Raw genomic sequence first — 17,500 nt, 5'->3', positions numbered from 1 at the left:
ATGAGTAGTAGGAATGGAGTTGGAAGGTGACTTATAAAATTTTGAATATTTTCACTGAAGGTACACTTGGCAGGAAGGTACAAGAAGCAGATGGTCAACAGTTTGTCTAAAACCCAATTGGCAGCCTAATACAAAACATGTTTTCAAATTTAAGAAAAAAAGATACAAAGATTTGTGAACTATAATAGCCATACCTACCAGAGAAGAATCTCCAACAGGAGAGGAGTAAAAAATTGAAAAATAATATCGAGGATTAAAAGGATGATTGCCTAGATTGAAATCAAGAAGCATAACCTTTAATTTTCCTACCCTAACTCTCAGACATTTGTGATTGCACTGCAGAATACTGTATCTAAGGTGGAGGTAAAATAACATTCTAAATGAGATATGACGAATTTGGAAGTAATTTGTATTTTTCCAATGATACAAACCTGGAACAATTCATAGGGGATATTACTTTTGGCATAGCTGGAAGATGGCCCATAAGGTTTTAGCGAGGAATACCCACCCCAACAGCTGGAAGGGGTGGGGGGTAGCTGGCTACCCTGCTCACTCACACACCTGGGCTGAGCACCCACTTTGCTTGCAGGCAATACTTTCTAGTGGGACCAATTTTTATAAATAGCTACAGGTTTGTATTGTTAGGAAAAATACAAATTATTTACAAATTTGTCAATTGTTCTATCACTCTATACAAACCCTCACTATTTATAGGGGATGACTCGCCTGTTGGGAGGGAGGAAGTTCATGCCAACTGGCTCTTGGCATTTGACCCGGGTTTCTCTCCTCTATGATATAGATCGTAGGCAGTAGGAACCCTGCACCTCACTAAAATTGTCGTGCTCTACACGATAGCGGCCTGCGCAGCTGTGTGTAGGCGATACTAGCAATGTGGCTAGTTTGGTAATAGGATCGAGTCATAGAAACCTGAGAGTACTAAGTCTATACCCAATCTCACCTTCCTCGAAGTATTGGGGACGAAACAAATATTATTTGTATACTAGGTTACAAAGGGGTAATGGATCTTAGCTGCAGAGAGATGAGGTCAGCTTTGCTGAGTACTATGGTGCTGATTTTCCCTGAGAAGGAAAAGTAAAGGAAAGAAAGAAGCCAGTCATTCTAAATCATTCACCCCAGACCTACCTTGGTAACCTCAGCCCTCAACGCTCCACTACTTGTCCATCAAGGAGCTTTGGGTGTTGACAACTTGTGGTACAGCCACCACAAGACCAATGAAAATGTTTCCATGTTCCTGTGGGTTACATCTTGCAGGTAGTGGGCAGTGAAGTTAGTCTGTCTCTTCCATACGCCCCCTTACAGTACCTGCGTCACAGAGTGGTATTTTTTAATGCTAGAGACATTGCAATGCCCCTGACATCATGAGCTCTGGGTTTTCGTAGTGGAGGAAGGTCAACATTAAGTGCAAGGTCAATGAACTTGCAAATCCATGACGAGATGGTGTTCTTTGCGACTCTCCTCTTGACCTTCCCCGTGCTGACAATTAGAGTGACACATGGGAGCAGGCTGCTGCTGTTCTTTTCAAGTAACACCTCAGACTCCTCACAGGGCAAAGTACCAGTTAGTCTGGATATTCGGGTATAGAAAGAAGACTCTTGCTCCTAAAGGGCCTGAATCTAGTATCTACTACCCCCAGATTTTGAGTTTTAGCAATAAACTCAGGAATGAAGTGGAGCACGTAATGCCTCTCCCCATCCCCTTGAATGAGAGATGTCATATGATAGACCATGCAGCTTGCTGACTGTTTTGGCTGAAGCCAAAGCAAGTAGGAACAGACTAAGGTGGCAATCTGATGCCTGGAGTAATGGTTGGTAGGGAGGACCCTTCAGAGACTGAAGGACCCAGACCACGTTCCAAATAGGAGGTCTAACTTCTGACTGGGGACAAATAATCTCATAACATCGAATGAGGTGAGAAAGTTCCAACATGATGGAAATATCTACTACCTTCTGTTTAAAGGAGACTCAAGGAAATGACCGCCGAAACCGGAGGAGCATTTCTTCCCGAATGTATACTGGAATAGAGGCATCAAGGGGAGTGATGCCCTGCCATGACACCAACCACAGAAAACAGACCACTTAGCCTGGTAGACTGTCGCTGAAGATTGTCCGAGGTGTCCAGATATCCTTTCCATTGCAAAAAGCTTCTCTGAGTGAGGAGAATCTGCCAGTCTCCAGGCGTGAAGCCCAAGTGAAGCTACAGCTCTGTGGAAGATGCTGGCATGTGGTTGTTTGAGAAGATCGTGTTGTGGAGGAAGTTCCCTTGGAAGCTCTGTCAGGAGCTGCAGAAGGTCTGGGAACCAATCTGCATGATGCAATAGCAGAACTATTAGAGTCATTGATATGTTCTCTCGTATTCTCACATGCTTGAGGACTTTACTCATCGGACAGAATGGGGGAAATGCATAAACATCTATATTGTCCCACCATTGTTGGAATGCATCTTGCCATAGAGTGTGGGGGTCCGGGACTGGGGAGCAGTAATGCGGGAGCATGAAGTTAAGGGATATCATGAACAGGTTCACAGTCGGGAAACACCGCAAAGTCGGGACTTTATTGGCTACTAGTTGATTCAAAGACCACTCAGTGCCCACTATCTGAGTCGCTCTACTCAGACTGTCTGCAAGCACATTCCTCTTGCCTGGACCCAGCAATGGCCACATCTGTAATAAGTCAGAAAATGAGCAAGCATTCCCCGGGGGAAGGGGCAGAACTGAATACGTAGGAGAAACGGTAAAATCCTCCGAACAATAAGGTTAACCTGGGGTTAGTAAGGCTGCACTGCTACTTGGCCATTCCCCAGAGAGGACCGGCGAAGGAGCAGCTTCGGGAATAGATCGGGGGGTCAAAGAAGTCCGCGATTTCTTCGACTTCGAGGAAGACCACAAAGAAGATGAGTCTCGCTTAGATTTCTTCTTTTTCCTGAGCCCAAACCTCTCCCAATGGGAGGCAGACCACTCCCAATAATCAGAGCAAGTGTTGTCCTGGTTACATCGTTGGCCCCGGCAAAACGGACACAGTAGGTGAGAGTCCATCTCAAGAGCAGGCATGAAAATACCATACCCCGGCCTTTGGGACCAGAGAGGTGCGTGCGCATGAGGCCGATCCAAAGGGAAACACACACTTTGAAAAGAGAAAGAAAAAACAAAATTAATTATTGTTGACAAATGGCAAGTCAGGTTAATCCGGGAGAGAGCAGCAATGTCCACACTCTGCTGAGCCAAAAGCAAAGAGGGTGCTCAGCTCATGTGTGAGAGTTAGCAGGGTAGCCAGTTACCCCCGGGCTGCCTGCCGCTAACTAGCAGTTGGGGTGATTATTCCGCACTATAATCTTATGGCTTGTCTTTCACCTACACCAAAAGTAATATTCCCTATAAATAGCGAGGGTTTGTTTAGTGTCAGAACAATTGTATCTTTCATAGCCATACAAATGTGAGTTCTTTATAATAGTAAAATGACTTCCTTAGCACTGTTTTTCCTGCCTCTTTTCTTAGCTTTTTGAGTGATATACGATCAAGGATGCTTCAGCTTCTTCCTCATCGACTAAGTTGAGTACCCTTTTCTTGTGTGCTGGAGAATTACATGTCTCCACTTTTTTTTTTCTTTTTTTAATTTGCACGCTTTTATTGTTCTGTGGCAGGCATGCCATCGGCGGTATTGCATCATGTTTCCAAATCGTTCACAAATGCTTGGTTTAGTCCTATTATTGTAGGAATACGTCTTACGTTATTCTTTTAAAGTGTGGTATGATTATGGGCATTCTACCCCTTTTTTTATGGTGTTTCTAGTGTGTCTTTTATCAGCATTGACTTAGGCTAGCTGGACCCTGGTCGGCGGCCATGCTTGGTAAATTTTCACTTGTGCACCATCCCCTTCTTTCACCTAACCTTTCTGGTTTTGTAAGGCTCCCAATCCTCCCATGCCGTTGACTCGTCCCAGCGGGGAGCTGCGGTCCTAAAGGTCTTTCTGGGAGTTGGATAATGTTTTACAGGTGTTGTAGGGTGACTATTTTCCCTTTCCACTTAGCCTATATGTTTGGCAAGGCAGCACAGGTCTTGGGGACTTGTTCTCTACGTCTACTTCTTGTTTACCAATTGGAACGCATTACCCCCACCCCCCGTTCTAATACTGACAGGTAGACCCCCTTGTGCCGCCTTACCCATTCTTAGGCTTCCCTCTTAGTCTTTGGTAGGCTATACCTGATTTTGAGGACTTGTCCTCTGTACCCTATAACTGCAGACCCCTTAGAACACTACCCCTGTTCTAATGTGTCAGTTAGGCCTTCCTTTCATGCTATCTTACCAATTTCTGAGTCTTCCATTCCCACCCTTTTTCTTTTCCCTTGTGCCTGCTAGTGTGTCGTGTGTCTACCAGCTGTGGAACTTTGTTCCCATCCCTGTCTAGTCCCATGATGGCTAAAGTGCTCTTTGTCGCCATGCTTGGACATGATAGCTTGTAGGCTATCTATCCTGGACCTGGATGGGCAAGATTTTTTCCTTCCCTGGACTAAATCTCTCTGCCGCCTTAGAGACCACCCTTGGGTGTGTTCTCTGCCTCTTCCCCTTCCTGTTTAGGCCATAACCTGACTGTCCTGGGAACTACAGCACCTCTTGCCTGGTCATCTTACCATAGCTTTTGAGTTTTTTCCTCACCCACTAGGTAGGCTAGGCTTGCCTAAACAGTTCTCCCTATGGCCTAACCCTACTTAGGCACAGATTTGGTGCCCCTTGGGGTTTTCCTCTGCTCCCTTGGCAGTTGCCTGTTCTATGTCAGTTGCTTCCTATCCTGTGCTATGTTCCTCTTGCTGCGGAGTCTTAACTCCTTTGCTAGATTAGCCTATCTTGGCAGAAATGTTGCCTTCTGCCTCTGCTTACAGTCTTGTCAACTTGAGTCCTTCTAGCCTTGGCTGTGTGTTGGCTATAGGACATTCCCTCTGCTGCCTTAAATTGGTCATCTGCTCTTTCCTATCCTCTTCCATATCTGAGGAACATTGTCCTCTGAAGTTGGTCGATTGGATCCCACCTGGTTGTCAGGACATCCTTTGACTTTTCAATTCTTATCATCCTGGCCGTCTTGCACGGCTCTCACTATCATACGGGCTAAACACCCCTCTTTTCATAAGTTAATGATAATTATCAAGTCTTGGCAGGTTCCCTTATTAGCTGCCTTTCATTCCTGTACCTCTTTCCCAAGTGTGGACCCTTCCCTATGGGATTGTCCACTCTCTTCCTGTCAACGTGAGAATGCCTTTAATGCTTTGTGTCGACATGCCTGGGGTATTGACAGGTCAGTTTTTATCTTGGCTGCTAAAAATAGATGCCGCCTTAACCCAGCTACTGCCGCTTCAGGGGCAGTTGTTACTGGCTTAGGCAGTATGATAAGTGAGCTTAGCTTCTTAGGTTGTCCAACAGATCGACTCTGGAGGTCCTGGTGTTCCTTCGATGTGAACCTTTCCTCCATATTTCTACTACGCTGTCTTTGATAGTCTGTTTCATAAATCTCAAATGATTTCGGAGTTGTTTGGCATGAGTCTTTATTAGCTGGTAGGTCTATTTAGGTTAGGATTAATCTTAAAACATTATCTGATTAATCTTAAGAAGAAATATTTTTTAATGATGTGTACTCATTAAAATGTTTTCTTCTTTACAGGTTGCTGATAAAATGGAGTGATCAATAGTCACCGGTACCAGGCGGGTCAAGTTGACCTGTGGCCACAAGACCTGCCGGAAAAAAGTGGACTGTCAGGTTTCGAAGGGATCCGTTGCAATCTGGGAACCTACTAGCTGTCAAGTTTGCACAGACCTCCTTCACACCGGCTTTCCCGCCACCGATGTCTCCTTGGACATGCAAGATGCTCCGTTATTGGGTTAGAGGCTTCCAGAAGAGCTTTCAACAAGGTGCCCCTTATCTCCCTTCTCTGGAACTGAAAGACCACCTCTTTCCCAAGGCCAATGTGACCACTGTGTTTAGTCACCAATTACTGACGGTTCAACTCCTTCCGGTACCAGTAGATCACGCGGATGATGAAGTTTGGGAGGCTCTGCAATTAATTGTTATGTATTATTGTATTAATGTACTGTATTACTTCAAGTGTTACAGGTATTGCACAACATTGCCACATATGGATAAAACATGTTATGCTTTGTATATAAGTGAAATTATTTATTTTGATATTAGGATTCAACCATTTATTAATTACCTCAAACATAGGATGTGATTCTTTATAGTTTTATACTGGAGTAGGATTTAAGTCTTTTGAGAGCAATGCTCTTTCGGTGTTTGGCAATGTTTAGTTTGTCAGATTATTTATGACACTCCACACACACTTGGGAGTTAGCTGTCACAGAGCAATGTATTCACAAGAAATCATTAAAATGTATTCTTTTAAGAAGTCTGTCTATGATTATAACTCATTCAACTCATAAGACAAGTAAGCTACGAGGCTGTAATTTAATATCATCATCTAACTACTGTATTATTATTTCCAGGTGAGTGAGTAGTATGCTGAACTCTTCCCCTCGAAACGAAAACGTTATTCAGGGTGAAGATTGCTATGTGTCGTATCAAGATATACATCCCCTGATATTATGTGATATCCTTAAGGGAAATTTTAAGGATATTCGCGCCAGCAGTTAGAATTCTGGAGACCTAAAGGTTAATTCTCTTGGAATATCACTTGAACCCAGAAAAAGATGATTATCATGCAAAAAATTTGAATTAGTTATTTGTGGAGACTCCAATCTTTGGATGGATGACACATTAAATCTTGATGTTTTAACATTTAGTGATTTATTGAAATCATATCAATTGTCAAATAATATTGACTGTGAAACTAGTTTGACTGGGCATATGTTAGACCTAGTTTTAAGTGATGGAATGAATAACATTGTATCTGATATAAATGTAGAAGAGAAGTGCACAACCTCTCCAGTGCACAAACTTATTATGTTATACTACCTCTACAGAAACACGCAGTGATGAAGTAAATAAACATTAGACTTACATCAAACTTGTCTATTTCCATATTTATTGAAGAAGTTATAAAGAAAAGAAATGATGCTATCTGTATTCACTGCAATGATAATAACCAACGTTTGTTGTGCGCTGTGTGTGTTGACTGGCTAATGACCATATACAATAAGGTGAGTAAAAGTGAATATGATACCGACTTTTAGTGAAAAAGAGGGAAAAAAGACGTAAATAAATAAAGTGGAATCGGTTAAAAGCTGGAAGTACACGGGTAGAATACAAAACTGCAATGGCCCAATATAATTAACTAATAAGAAGAAAAAAAAACGAATACTATAAGAGAAAGACCCGCGAAGCAGCAACAGACAAGTTATATAGTCTCCTAATTGGTATAATTGGAAATGAAAATGAAAAAAAAAAGACTACCAGAGGGGTACAGTGACCAGAAATAGCAAATTATTTTCTAGTATTCTATAAAAACAGAATAGAATACATAATTAGGTCATTTACAAATATTCAACATCAGATTAGTGCTACACCAGATACACAGGTAAAATTAACGAGATTATGACACAACAATGTCACCAGGATTATCAAGATGGCAAAGAAAACAAACTGTGCTATCGATCCAATGCCAATATATAAAAGTACGGGAGAAGAAACTTTCCTAGTAAAGCTGATATAATTACGAGAATGCAAATACAAGCATTGATGAGTAAGTTTCCTAAATCTGAGAAAATGCCTATAGTCACGCCGATTCTGAATCTATCCTTTATTTCAAAACTGCTAGAATATGCAATTCTTGAACAACTGATTAGTTAATTAGAAGAAATAGAAGACAACCAGTCTGCTTACAGTAAATTATACTCTATGGCGACAGCTATCTGTTCTGTTATAAATGATATGCTGGAAATGATAAAAATATATGTATATATTTCAATATTACTTGATCTTAGTGTTGCTCTTGATAGTTGTGCATGAACTGCTACTAAATGATCTATGGTCCATCTCTATTGAAGATCAAGCTTTTGAATACCTAAAAGACTACTTGGTTGACAGAAATTACTATGTGCAAATTGGAAACTTTTATTCAACCTTTAAACAGAGAGATACCTCAAGAGAGTGTACTGGGCCCATTATTATTCTGTATTTATACTATTGGTCTGTCGAAAATACTACAATAGCATGGAGTGAAGTTCAAACTATTTGCATATGAGCATATGATACAGTTTTTTCTTCTCCATAAATGATATCGACAACACTAATGACACTCAAAACCGAATTCTTCCCAGTGTTCCGGAATGGATGACAATTAAACTACTAAAGTTAAATGAAAATGGAACTGAGTTTATGGTGGTAGGAAAGAAAAAAACAGCATAAGAAACTTGGGTGATATTCAAATAAACATAAATAACAACTCTGCCCCGACATCTAAGAAAAAAACAGCATAAGAAACTTGGGTGATATTCAAATAAACATAAATAACAACTCTGCCCCGACATCTAGTAAAGTTCGTGATCTAGGCGTATCTCTTAACTGTAACTTGTCTTTCAATGCCCAAATAAATAATGTAGTAAAAACTGCTGGCTATCATCTTAGAAACATTGCTTTTAAAAAGTAGTAGCTAGTGGAACATTCCCTAACAAAACTTGTGATAAACTGTGTTATTACCAGGATTGACTACTTTACCCCCATCTACTACAATTTACCAAAAGTGCAACTTAAGAAATTACAAAACATAATAAATAGATGAGCAAGACTGATAAAAGATGTGCCACCCCCAAGAGAGGATCACTCCTACACAAATTGATTTACACTGGCTGCCTCTTAAAGCGAGAATTGAGTTTAAAATATTTACAATAACCCATCAAGTTATCAAAACTGGACGTCCAAAGTATCTAAGAGAATTGCTACATATTGTGCAGCCAACAAATCGTGTTGACACGAGAATAGTTACAGATGGCTTCAAATTATTGGAACCTCGATATGTGTCTACTGTAAGCTTTGGAGCCTTTAAATATGCGGCCCCGAGAATATACAGTAAGCTCCCACTACGCATTCAAAAGACTGAAGATAATAAGGCTTTCAAGAGAAAATTGAAGACTTTCTTGTTCTCCAAGTGCTTTGATAGTGGGAATTTGACTATAAATGAGCAGTATGCAGTGTGAAATGTTGAAAGCTTTGGAACGAACATCATACAATGACTGTGAAGGTCCTGTAGAGAGTAGAGTTACCCTGCTGTATAAGACAAGAAACGCAGCCCCTAAAGTAAGTAATATGTCAAAACACTATTATCTCAGTGATACAGACTAAATGTTACTTACCATTCTACATGCCTTTACAAGAACTTGACCATTTTGGCTGGGAAGATTTATCTAATTTCGTAAAATTTGTTTTTGTAGGTGATATAGAAATTGGACTCTTGTTTCCTATTAACTGATTTGCATGACAATATGCTGTCAGTTATGAGAGCACCAATATTTAACAGGATAGGCTTCCATTTTTGTTTGCTGAAATTGCTTTTGTGACATAGTTTACTACTTGGGTGAGCTGTACAGGTATGGTATATATTATGTTATAGAAGTAACTTTTGGGTTTACATCTTACTTATACAATGTACAGTGCATTTTTTGGTCTCAGGCCATGTCGTCCTGATGGAAGGGTTTCTTTAGGTAGCCTTCTAAGGGATATTTGCTACAATGATACTCCCAGAGAATTAAACCGAAGGTCTCCAGGATTCTAACTCCTGGCGCGAGTATCCAGTAAAGGATATCGCATAATATCAGGGGACGTATACCAGATACGACACATAGCAATCTTCACCCCGAATGGATTTAACTCTTTGATGAAAGGGGGAGGAGTGGCGAAAGAAGGGGGTGCCGATCTAGGTACCCGGTGGACCTTCTTCCCCATTACTACTACGACACCTTTCGTTTTCTTGTAGCTCTCTAAGCGAGTTGTCCTCCCGTTAACCCGGTGTTGTGTTACAAGTTTTTGGAACATTCATAATGCAATCTCCAGCATTTTCATCCTTTGGAAAGTTGAGTATTAATTCTTTCCTGTGTATAATTTTAGTCTCCCTTTTCACAGTTAAATTTCGATAATTTATGTGTGTTTAGGAGAGCCTTGCCCAGACCGGAGGCAGCCATTTTACGACTGCAGTTGCCCATTACTATTGCATTTTAGTTAGTCAGTGGGCAACATTTCCCGGTATCAAGCTATAATGTTAGCTATTTAGGCAAATTATACAAGTGGTGATCTTTCATACATGAATTTTATTCCTCTTCCTATTATGTGACATTACTGATCATAAAGTTTAACCTCACCCTATCATTCCTCATTGATTTGGATGAAAACTTACATTCTCTAGAATCTATGGATAAGGTATGATATACATTCTCTCTGAGAAAAGAGGCTAAACCCTTACTCCCTCCCTGAGTGCCGCCGCCGCTACAGGCGGCAACCACTGTCTTCTTCATTGCTGGTGAGCTCTGGCTTTGATTTAGATAGTGACGAACTCAGGGTGCCCTTGTCTTGCTGCTGACGATGTTGCCAGCAAAGGAACCATGTTTCTTCTGCCGCCAATGACGTCGTTAGCACCGGAAGCCATGCTTCCTCAGTTCACTTTTGTAGGTAGGCGGCATACCTACCGCCTCCTTTCATCTCTGTGAAATAAAAGACCCTTACCCTTCCCCTTTTTGTCCTTTAGTGACGTCATAGCCATCACAATTCTCTTTCACCCTTTAGTGACGTCATAGCCATCACAATTCTCTTTCATCCTGGCTTGCTAGGTTGACTGCGTTACCGGCTGGTACCCTGCTGGCGGCAGTTAGTTCAGACGCCTCAGCCAACTTCCCCCTTTCTCCCTTCCTTCACAGGAAGTGAATATCATTGGGGGAAGATTGAGAAGTCCTCAGCCCTCCCTTGGACTGCCATACACAATTGTTGCCGGGGCAGCCCTTTTGTGGATGGGTGGAAGCCAGAATCAGACAGATTCTTATCCCTTCCATTGGAATTCTCATACGAGCAAGGACAGAGTAGGCGACCTGATAGTCCTCCTACACTTGTAATAGTTATGTTAACCATAATAATAGGAATCTCTCTTTCCTCAATGTTTCCTCTCTCTATCAGTTAGTGCCACCAGGTACTAACCTAACCACGGCAGTGCGCCGGCTAACTACAGTATACAACTATACAGTAGTACACATATTTTCTAACATACTCTGCGTTTCCTGTCGTAGTCCATTGTTGGGATCATGATTTTGTGTTGAGGCTGAGTACTCCCTCAACACCAGATGGTTTTTATCGATCATCAGGACCTTAAAAAATCACCGATCAGTGTTAATACATACTACAGGTAGATAATGTTAGTATATCACTTACTAACCCTAACTCTAGTCCATAGAGTTAACTCCTACCTTGTATTCTCCCTATCAGGGAAACTAAATATTAATTACTGACGGAGGTCTCAGCAATGGCCTGGGTGGGGAAACACAGATATGTGTCTTTTCTACTTTCTTTCAAGGTTACTATCCTAAGCTACCATAAACGGTAGTAATTACTATTGTTGATAAAAATTGTATGCTTTTATATCACTGATATAATAAATTATATACTCATTGGGCCCCCTTTTCCTTTACAGGAGGAGCCAATGGAGAAGTGTGCAGCCTTAGCCTGCAACCACAAAGGCAAAGACTTTTGTGGCCACACAAAGTACAGGACTCATGCCCCCTGCTGCATCGTGCCAGGAGTCCTCAAGTATTGGGACCCGAAGGGTTGCCCCACCTGTTCGACCCTGCTGGCCAACGGCTTTGGAGAAGCTCCCTCAGTCAACATAGAGACTAGAGATATAGCGAGGGAGACCCTTCGCAAATGGGTAAGTAGATTCCAAAAGAATTTTCAGGAACTGTACTTACCCGACGACTCCCTAAGGTTTCTACTGTTCCCCAAGGCTCTACCAAACATGGTGGTGCCCCAGGAACAGGTACAGGCTTCCCTCATACAACTAATGATCGACACGGACATAGACAAGGCACTGGGAGACATGGACATCCACCAGGAAAGGACATCAGAAGTGTCCATTGACACTGAGAAGGACCTACTACAAGTAGGCCCCGAAGAAGACGTGGAACATCCACAAGCGGAGGAAGAAGGATCCCTTTTAACGGCAACGGGAGACCCTCAGTTTGCCGTGACGGCATACCACCCTATGCCGTCAACCTCTTCAATCCCAACTCCACAACCAATGGCACATGCCGTAAAGAAAGAAGAGATCCTCACTTCAATTCAACGGATGATACAGTTGTTCCAAAAGGTACAAGAAACGATGAGAGAATCACTCAGACAGTAACAGATACTATTGCAAGAGAGGACGGACTGCCCCGGACCTACCAAGGGCTCCTCTAAGAAGCCCCTTAAGGTGTTGAATCTCTCTCACTGCTCCGAAACCAACTCCTGCAGTTATGTGGGGCATATGCCCATGATGAATGGGAAACTATTCGTCTCGAGTTGGGGATCAAACTGATTGAAGATCTTGACTTCTGGCCTAACTTTTCAGCTTACCCAGAATGTTATGTGAGACTGCGGGATGACCATGCAAACCATGAGGAAACAGTACCCAAAGAGGTCATTGTCTTCGAGCATGACAAGGCGCAAGCCATCCTCCTGAAAACCTTGAAAGGAGCCGGGTACACCAGCTCCAAAGTCTCAGCACTGAGCAAGAGACATCCCACTTTTCTTGTTCCTTCCTCCATCTCTTTCCCTTTTTCGGAGAAAGCACTAGACTTTGCCGTCAAGGCAGTCGACAAGGGCAAACCCTGCCCAACCCTAGAGGAATGCAAACCATTCTCTCTAGCACTGCCTACCTGCGAGGAGAAGTGGAAGGATGTCCCCCTAACCTTCTCCATCTCTAAGTTGGATCTAGAAATAGCAGTCCAGCAGTTCAATGAGAAACTTCCGAAGTTGCCAGACCATCTTCTGAGGAGGGAACAGGAGACGAAGAAGAGACTTGCGGCCTCCCTTTCTCATCAGAACTGCCTGGAAATGAGTACAGGTCTACAGAACGCCCAAGAAATTATAATTTTCCTGGTTAAGTCCCACATGGGTACCCTTGTGAAAGACTTATATGCTTTCCTCAGAGCGAGGAGAGCCTGCAGAGAGTTCGTTTGGGCCTCAGTGACCATAAGACACGAACCAAGGAAACTGATTACCCCGAACATCTGGGGTAAAAACCTTTTCCCACAGGAATTGATCCAAGAGATCATAGCCAGAGCAACCACGGAGAACTGGGAACTTCTCCAAAAGTGGGGCATGAGCTCAAAGAGGAAATCTTCCTCGGACGGAGGTCCCCAGACTAAGAATATAAAGGCAAGGAGACCACGCAGACCTGCACAATTTTCTGCCGTGACTATAACCACAATGCTTCAGACCACTCTCCAGATGGTTCCTCAACAACCGGTAGTCCAGTCGCCAATGTTTAACCACAACCTTGAGAGGCAGTTGACTTCCTTTCGCCTTAGTCAGAAAGGAAATGGCCCTAAGAGAAATTCGCCCGGAGGTGACTCTTCCTAGGGGCGAGTAGGACGTGGTCACGAAAACAAATCCACACGAGGGGTTCCAGGTAGGAGGCAGACCATATCACTTACGGGATCGCTGGACCTTCGATCCCTGGGCCCACAGCCTATTAACGAATGGAGTCGGGTGGAAATGGAACAGAACTCCACTCCGTTTTCCAAAATTCTTCCAACACTCCACCCCCTCGTTAGAAGAATATACCTCAGAGCTCTTGAACACGAAGGTAATAAGGAAAGCGAAGTCCATCAAATTCCAGGGAAGGTTGTTTTGTGTTCCCAAGAAAGACTCAGACAAACTAAGAGTCGTTCTAGACTTGTCTCTACTCAACAAGTTCATCGAGAACAAGTTCCGGATGCTTACTTGACAACACATAAGGACCCTTCTACCAAAAGGAGCAGACACAGTCTCAATAGACCCAACAGATGCTAACTGGCATCTTCTATTGAGTCGCGTTTTCTCCTCTTACCTAGGATTCATGCTACAGAAGAAGTGTGTCTTCAGAACAATGCCCTTTGGACTGAATACAGCCCCAAGGATATTCACGAAGCTAGCTGACACAATCATCCAGCAGCTACACTCCGAAGGAGTTCAAGTACTAACATATCTAGACGATTGACTGGTATGGGCAGCATCCAAGACTACTTGTCTGCACGCAGCCAACAAGGTGATCCAGTTCCTGGAACACCTGGGCCTCATCATCAATCACAAGAAGTCTCGCCTTCCTCCAGCTCAGAAGTTCCAATGGCTAGGAATCCAATGGGACTTAAAGTCACACCACCTCTCCATTCCATCCAAGAGGAGGAGAGAGATAGAGGGGTCTGTCAAGAGACTAATCCGACACAAGAGGATTTCAAGATGCCAACAGGAATGAGTATTGGACTCTCTCCAGTTTGCGGCAGTTACAGACCCGGTACTAAAAGCACGTCTAAAAGATGCGCCAGGAGTGTGGACAAGATACACATCAAACGCTCGAAGAGATCAACCAAGGTTGACCCTGACCCTGTTGCGCACACAGTTAAAGCCGTGGTCAACAGCCAAGAGCCTAGCACGAACAATTCCTCTGCAACCACCACAACCATCAGTGGAGGTACACACGGACTCCTCCTCAAAAGGATAGGGAGGCGATTCTCACAAGAGAAAAGTGCAAGGGAATTGAACGCACCAGTTCAAAACTTTTCATATCAACGTTTTGGAAGCTCTGGCAGTTTTCCTGACATTGAAGAGACTATCCCCTCGCAGAACAATCCACATCAGATTGGCCCTGAACAACGAAGTGATACTAAAATGTCTAAATCGACAAGGCTTGAGATCGTCTCACATCGACCATGTGTTGTTAGTCACCTTCCACCTGACAAGGAAGATGGGATGGCATCTATCAGCAGTTCACCTACAAGGGTTCCGGAATGTGACGGCGGATGCTCTATACAAGCGAAAGCCCAGAGAGACAGAATGGTCCCTAGACGCAGACCCATTCTCCTTCACCTCGGAAAAAGTCCCGGAACTGCAGACCGACCTCTTCGCAACGAGCGACAACAAGAAACTACCTCGTTATGTAGTCCCTTAGATGGACACTCAAGCAGAGGCGATGGACACCATGTCCCTCGACCGGAACAGGTGGAATCATATTTACCTGTTTCCACCAACCATCTTCCTGCTAAGAGTCCTCGACAAGCTAAGATCCTTCAGAAGGACAGCAGCAGTAGTGGCCCCCAAGTGGCCCAAAAGCAATTGATTCCCTCTAGTTCTAGAACTGAAACTGAAGCTGTTCCCTCTGCCGGACCCAGCATTATCCCAACTGGTCCAGAAGTCGACTGTCTACGGTTCATCCTCGAGAACCAACAACCTACATCTCATGATTTTCTCGCCCTAGCGGCGAACAAAAAGTTTAGAATCTCAAAGGATACAGTTGACTTCATCGAAGAGTATAAGTCAAGTTCGACTAGGAGACAATATGAATCGTCATGGAAGAAATGGGTGTCCTTTGTGAAATCAAGGGAACCGACAGAAATATCAATAGATTTCTGTCTAGCTTTCTTCATATTCCTACATGAACAAGGCCTGGCTTCTTCTACGATTACCTCGTGTATGTTGGCCCTGGCTAGACCTCTTCTGTGCACTTTTGGAGTGGACCTCTGTAGTGAAATCTTTAACAAGATCCCAAAAGAATGCGCTAGACTCAAACCAGCAACCCCACCAAAGCCCATCACGTGGTCTTTGGACAAAGTCTTGCAATATGCTTCGAACCTAAACAATGAGAATTGTACTCTAAAGGATCTAACACAGAAAGTCATTTTTCTGTTTGCCATAGCCTCAGGGGCTAGAGTTAGTGAAATAGTGGTCTTATCTAGAAACGAAGGTCATATTCAGTTCCTAGACACAGGAGAACTGAACCTCTTTCCTGATCCTGCCTTTCTTGCCAAGAATGAGCTACCCACGAAGAGGTGGGGTCCTTGGAGAATCTGCCCACTGAAGGAAGATATCTCTCTGTGCCCTGTAGAGTGTCTTAAGGTCTATCTTCGAAGAACTTTAGAATTCAAGGGAGGACAGCTCTTCAGAGGCGAAACCTCAGGATCAAACCTATCTCTAAGATAACTGAGAGCAAAGCTCACCTACTTTATTTGCAGAGCGGATCCTGACAGTACACCCGCAGGTCACGATCCAAGGAAAGTTGCTTCTTCGTCAAACTTCTTTCAACATATGGACTTTGGAAGACTCCGCTCATACACTGGGTGGACATCATCCAGGGTCTTTTACAAACACTTTGCGAAGCAAGTACATGAAATAAAACATTTTGAGGTGGCGGCGGGTAGGTAGAACCCGTCGTCTAGCGCTGCGATGAACAGTGAACTGCTTTGGGACTTTCGAGTGCATCGGGTGCATGGGTACACTTACCCTCTAGTGCAAATCACAATGATGTTTAACACACTGTTCCATAGAGGTGCATATCTGACCAATAACACCAGTGCCTAGTGAACGCTTGCGTCACAGTGTTTATGCATTCCCAAAATCTGTACAAGTCAGTCAGATTTGGTTTCACATCTCCATTTAGTGGCATCATTCCAATAATGAAATCACATATTTTTCCTACAAGAGAAAATATGGACACTGATATGTTTTCAATGCTGGATACAGATTTCCAAGGTATGTGAAAGGTAATCTCTAAAGTTTTACCCTCCGTTCCTACGGAAATTCAAGCCTTGAATCCTTATTGTCGATGTCGACACTTTCCCTGCAGGGGGCAGGAAGCACTAAACCAGTTTCAGGTTTAGTGGAAATGACAGTTAACTGGAATTTCCCATACAGGTCTAGCAGACCAGATAAGGAAATCCATTCATGGTAGAAGGCACATACACAAACCCACAGCTATAGTAATTTCAAGTTAATTCTCTAGTATGCTTCCATCAGGACGACATAGCCTGAGCCCAAAAAATGGATTTTGAGCAAAGCAAAAAATCTATTTTTGGGTGAGAGTGCCATGTCGTCCTGATGGACCCTCCATTTGCTGACCCCTCCCAAAATTACTTTATCTGCGGCCATTTCTGCTTAACGATAAGAAAAGGAATGGTGTCGTAGTAGTAATGGGGAAGGAGGTCCACCGGGTACCTAGATCGGCACCCCCTTCTTTCGCCACTCTTCCCCCTTTCATCAAAGTTAAATTTATTCGGGGTGAAGATTGGTATGTGTTGTATCTAGTAAACGTCTCCTGACATTATGTGATATCCTTTACTAGATACTCGCGCCAGGAGTTAGAATCCTGGAGACCTTTGGTTTAATTCTCTGGGAGTATCACTGTAGCAAATATCCCTTAGAAGCTACCTAAAGGAACCCTTCCATCAGGACGACATGGCACTCTCACCAAAAAATAGATTTTTCGCTTTGCTCAAAATCCGTTAATTATAATCATTTACTGTTTGCTTTCTTACAGATGTGTCATACTATAG

The 17,500-nt window shown here is 43.2% G+C and overlaps 1 protein-coding gene across 2 annotated transcripts in view; it reads right to left on the bottom strand.

Annotated features, from left to right (window-relative positions):
• Cth (Cystathionine gamma-lyase) overlaps nt 1–17,500 on the bottom strand; it is a 171,699-nt gene that overhangs the window by 3,350 nt on the left and 150,849 nt on the right. The gene's annotated exons all lie outside the window — the stretch shown is intronic.

The sequence above is a fragment of the Palaemon carinicauda genome, chromosome 21, assembly GCF_036898095.1.
Source record: "Palaemon carinicauda isolate YSFRI2023 chromosome 21, ASM3689809v2, whole genome shotgun sequence".
Lineage (NCBI taxonomy): Eukaryota > Metazoa > Arthropoda > Malacostraca > Decapoda > Palaemonidae > Palaemon > Palaemon carinicauda.
Note: the sequence above shows the minus strand (reverse complement) of the source record. Positions and strands in the feature narration are given on the sequence as shown.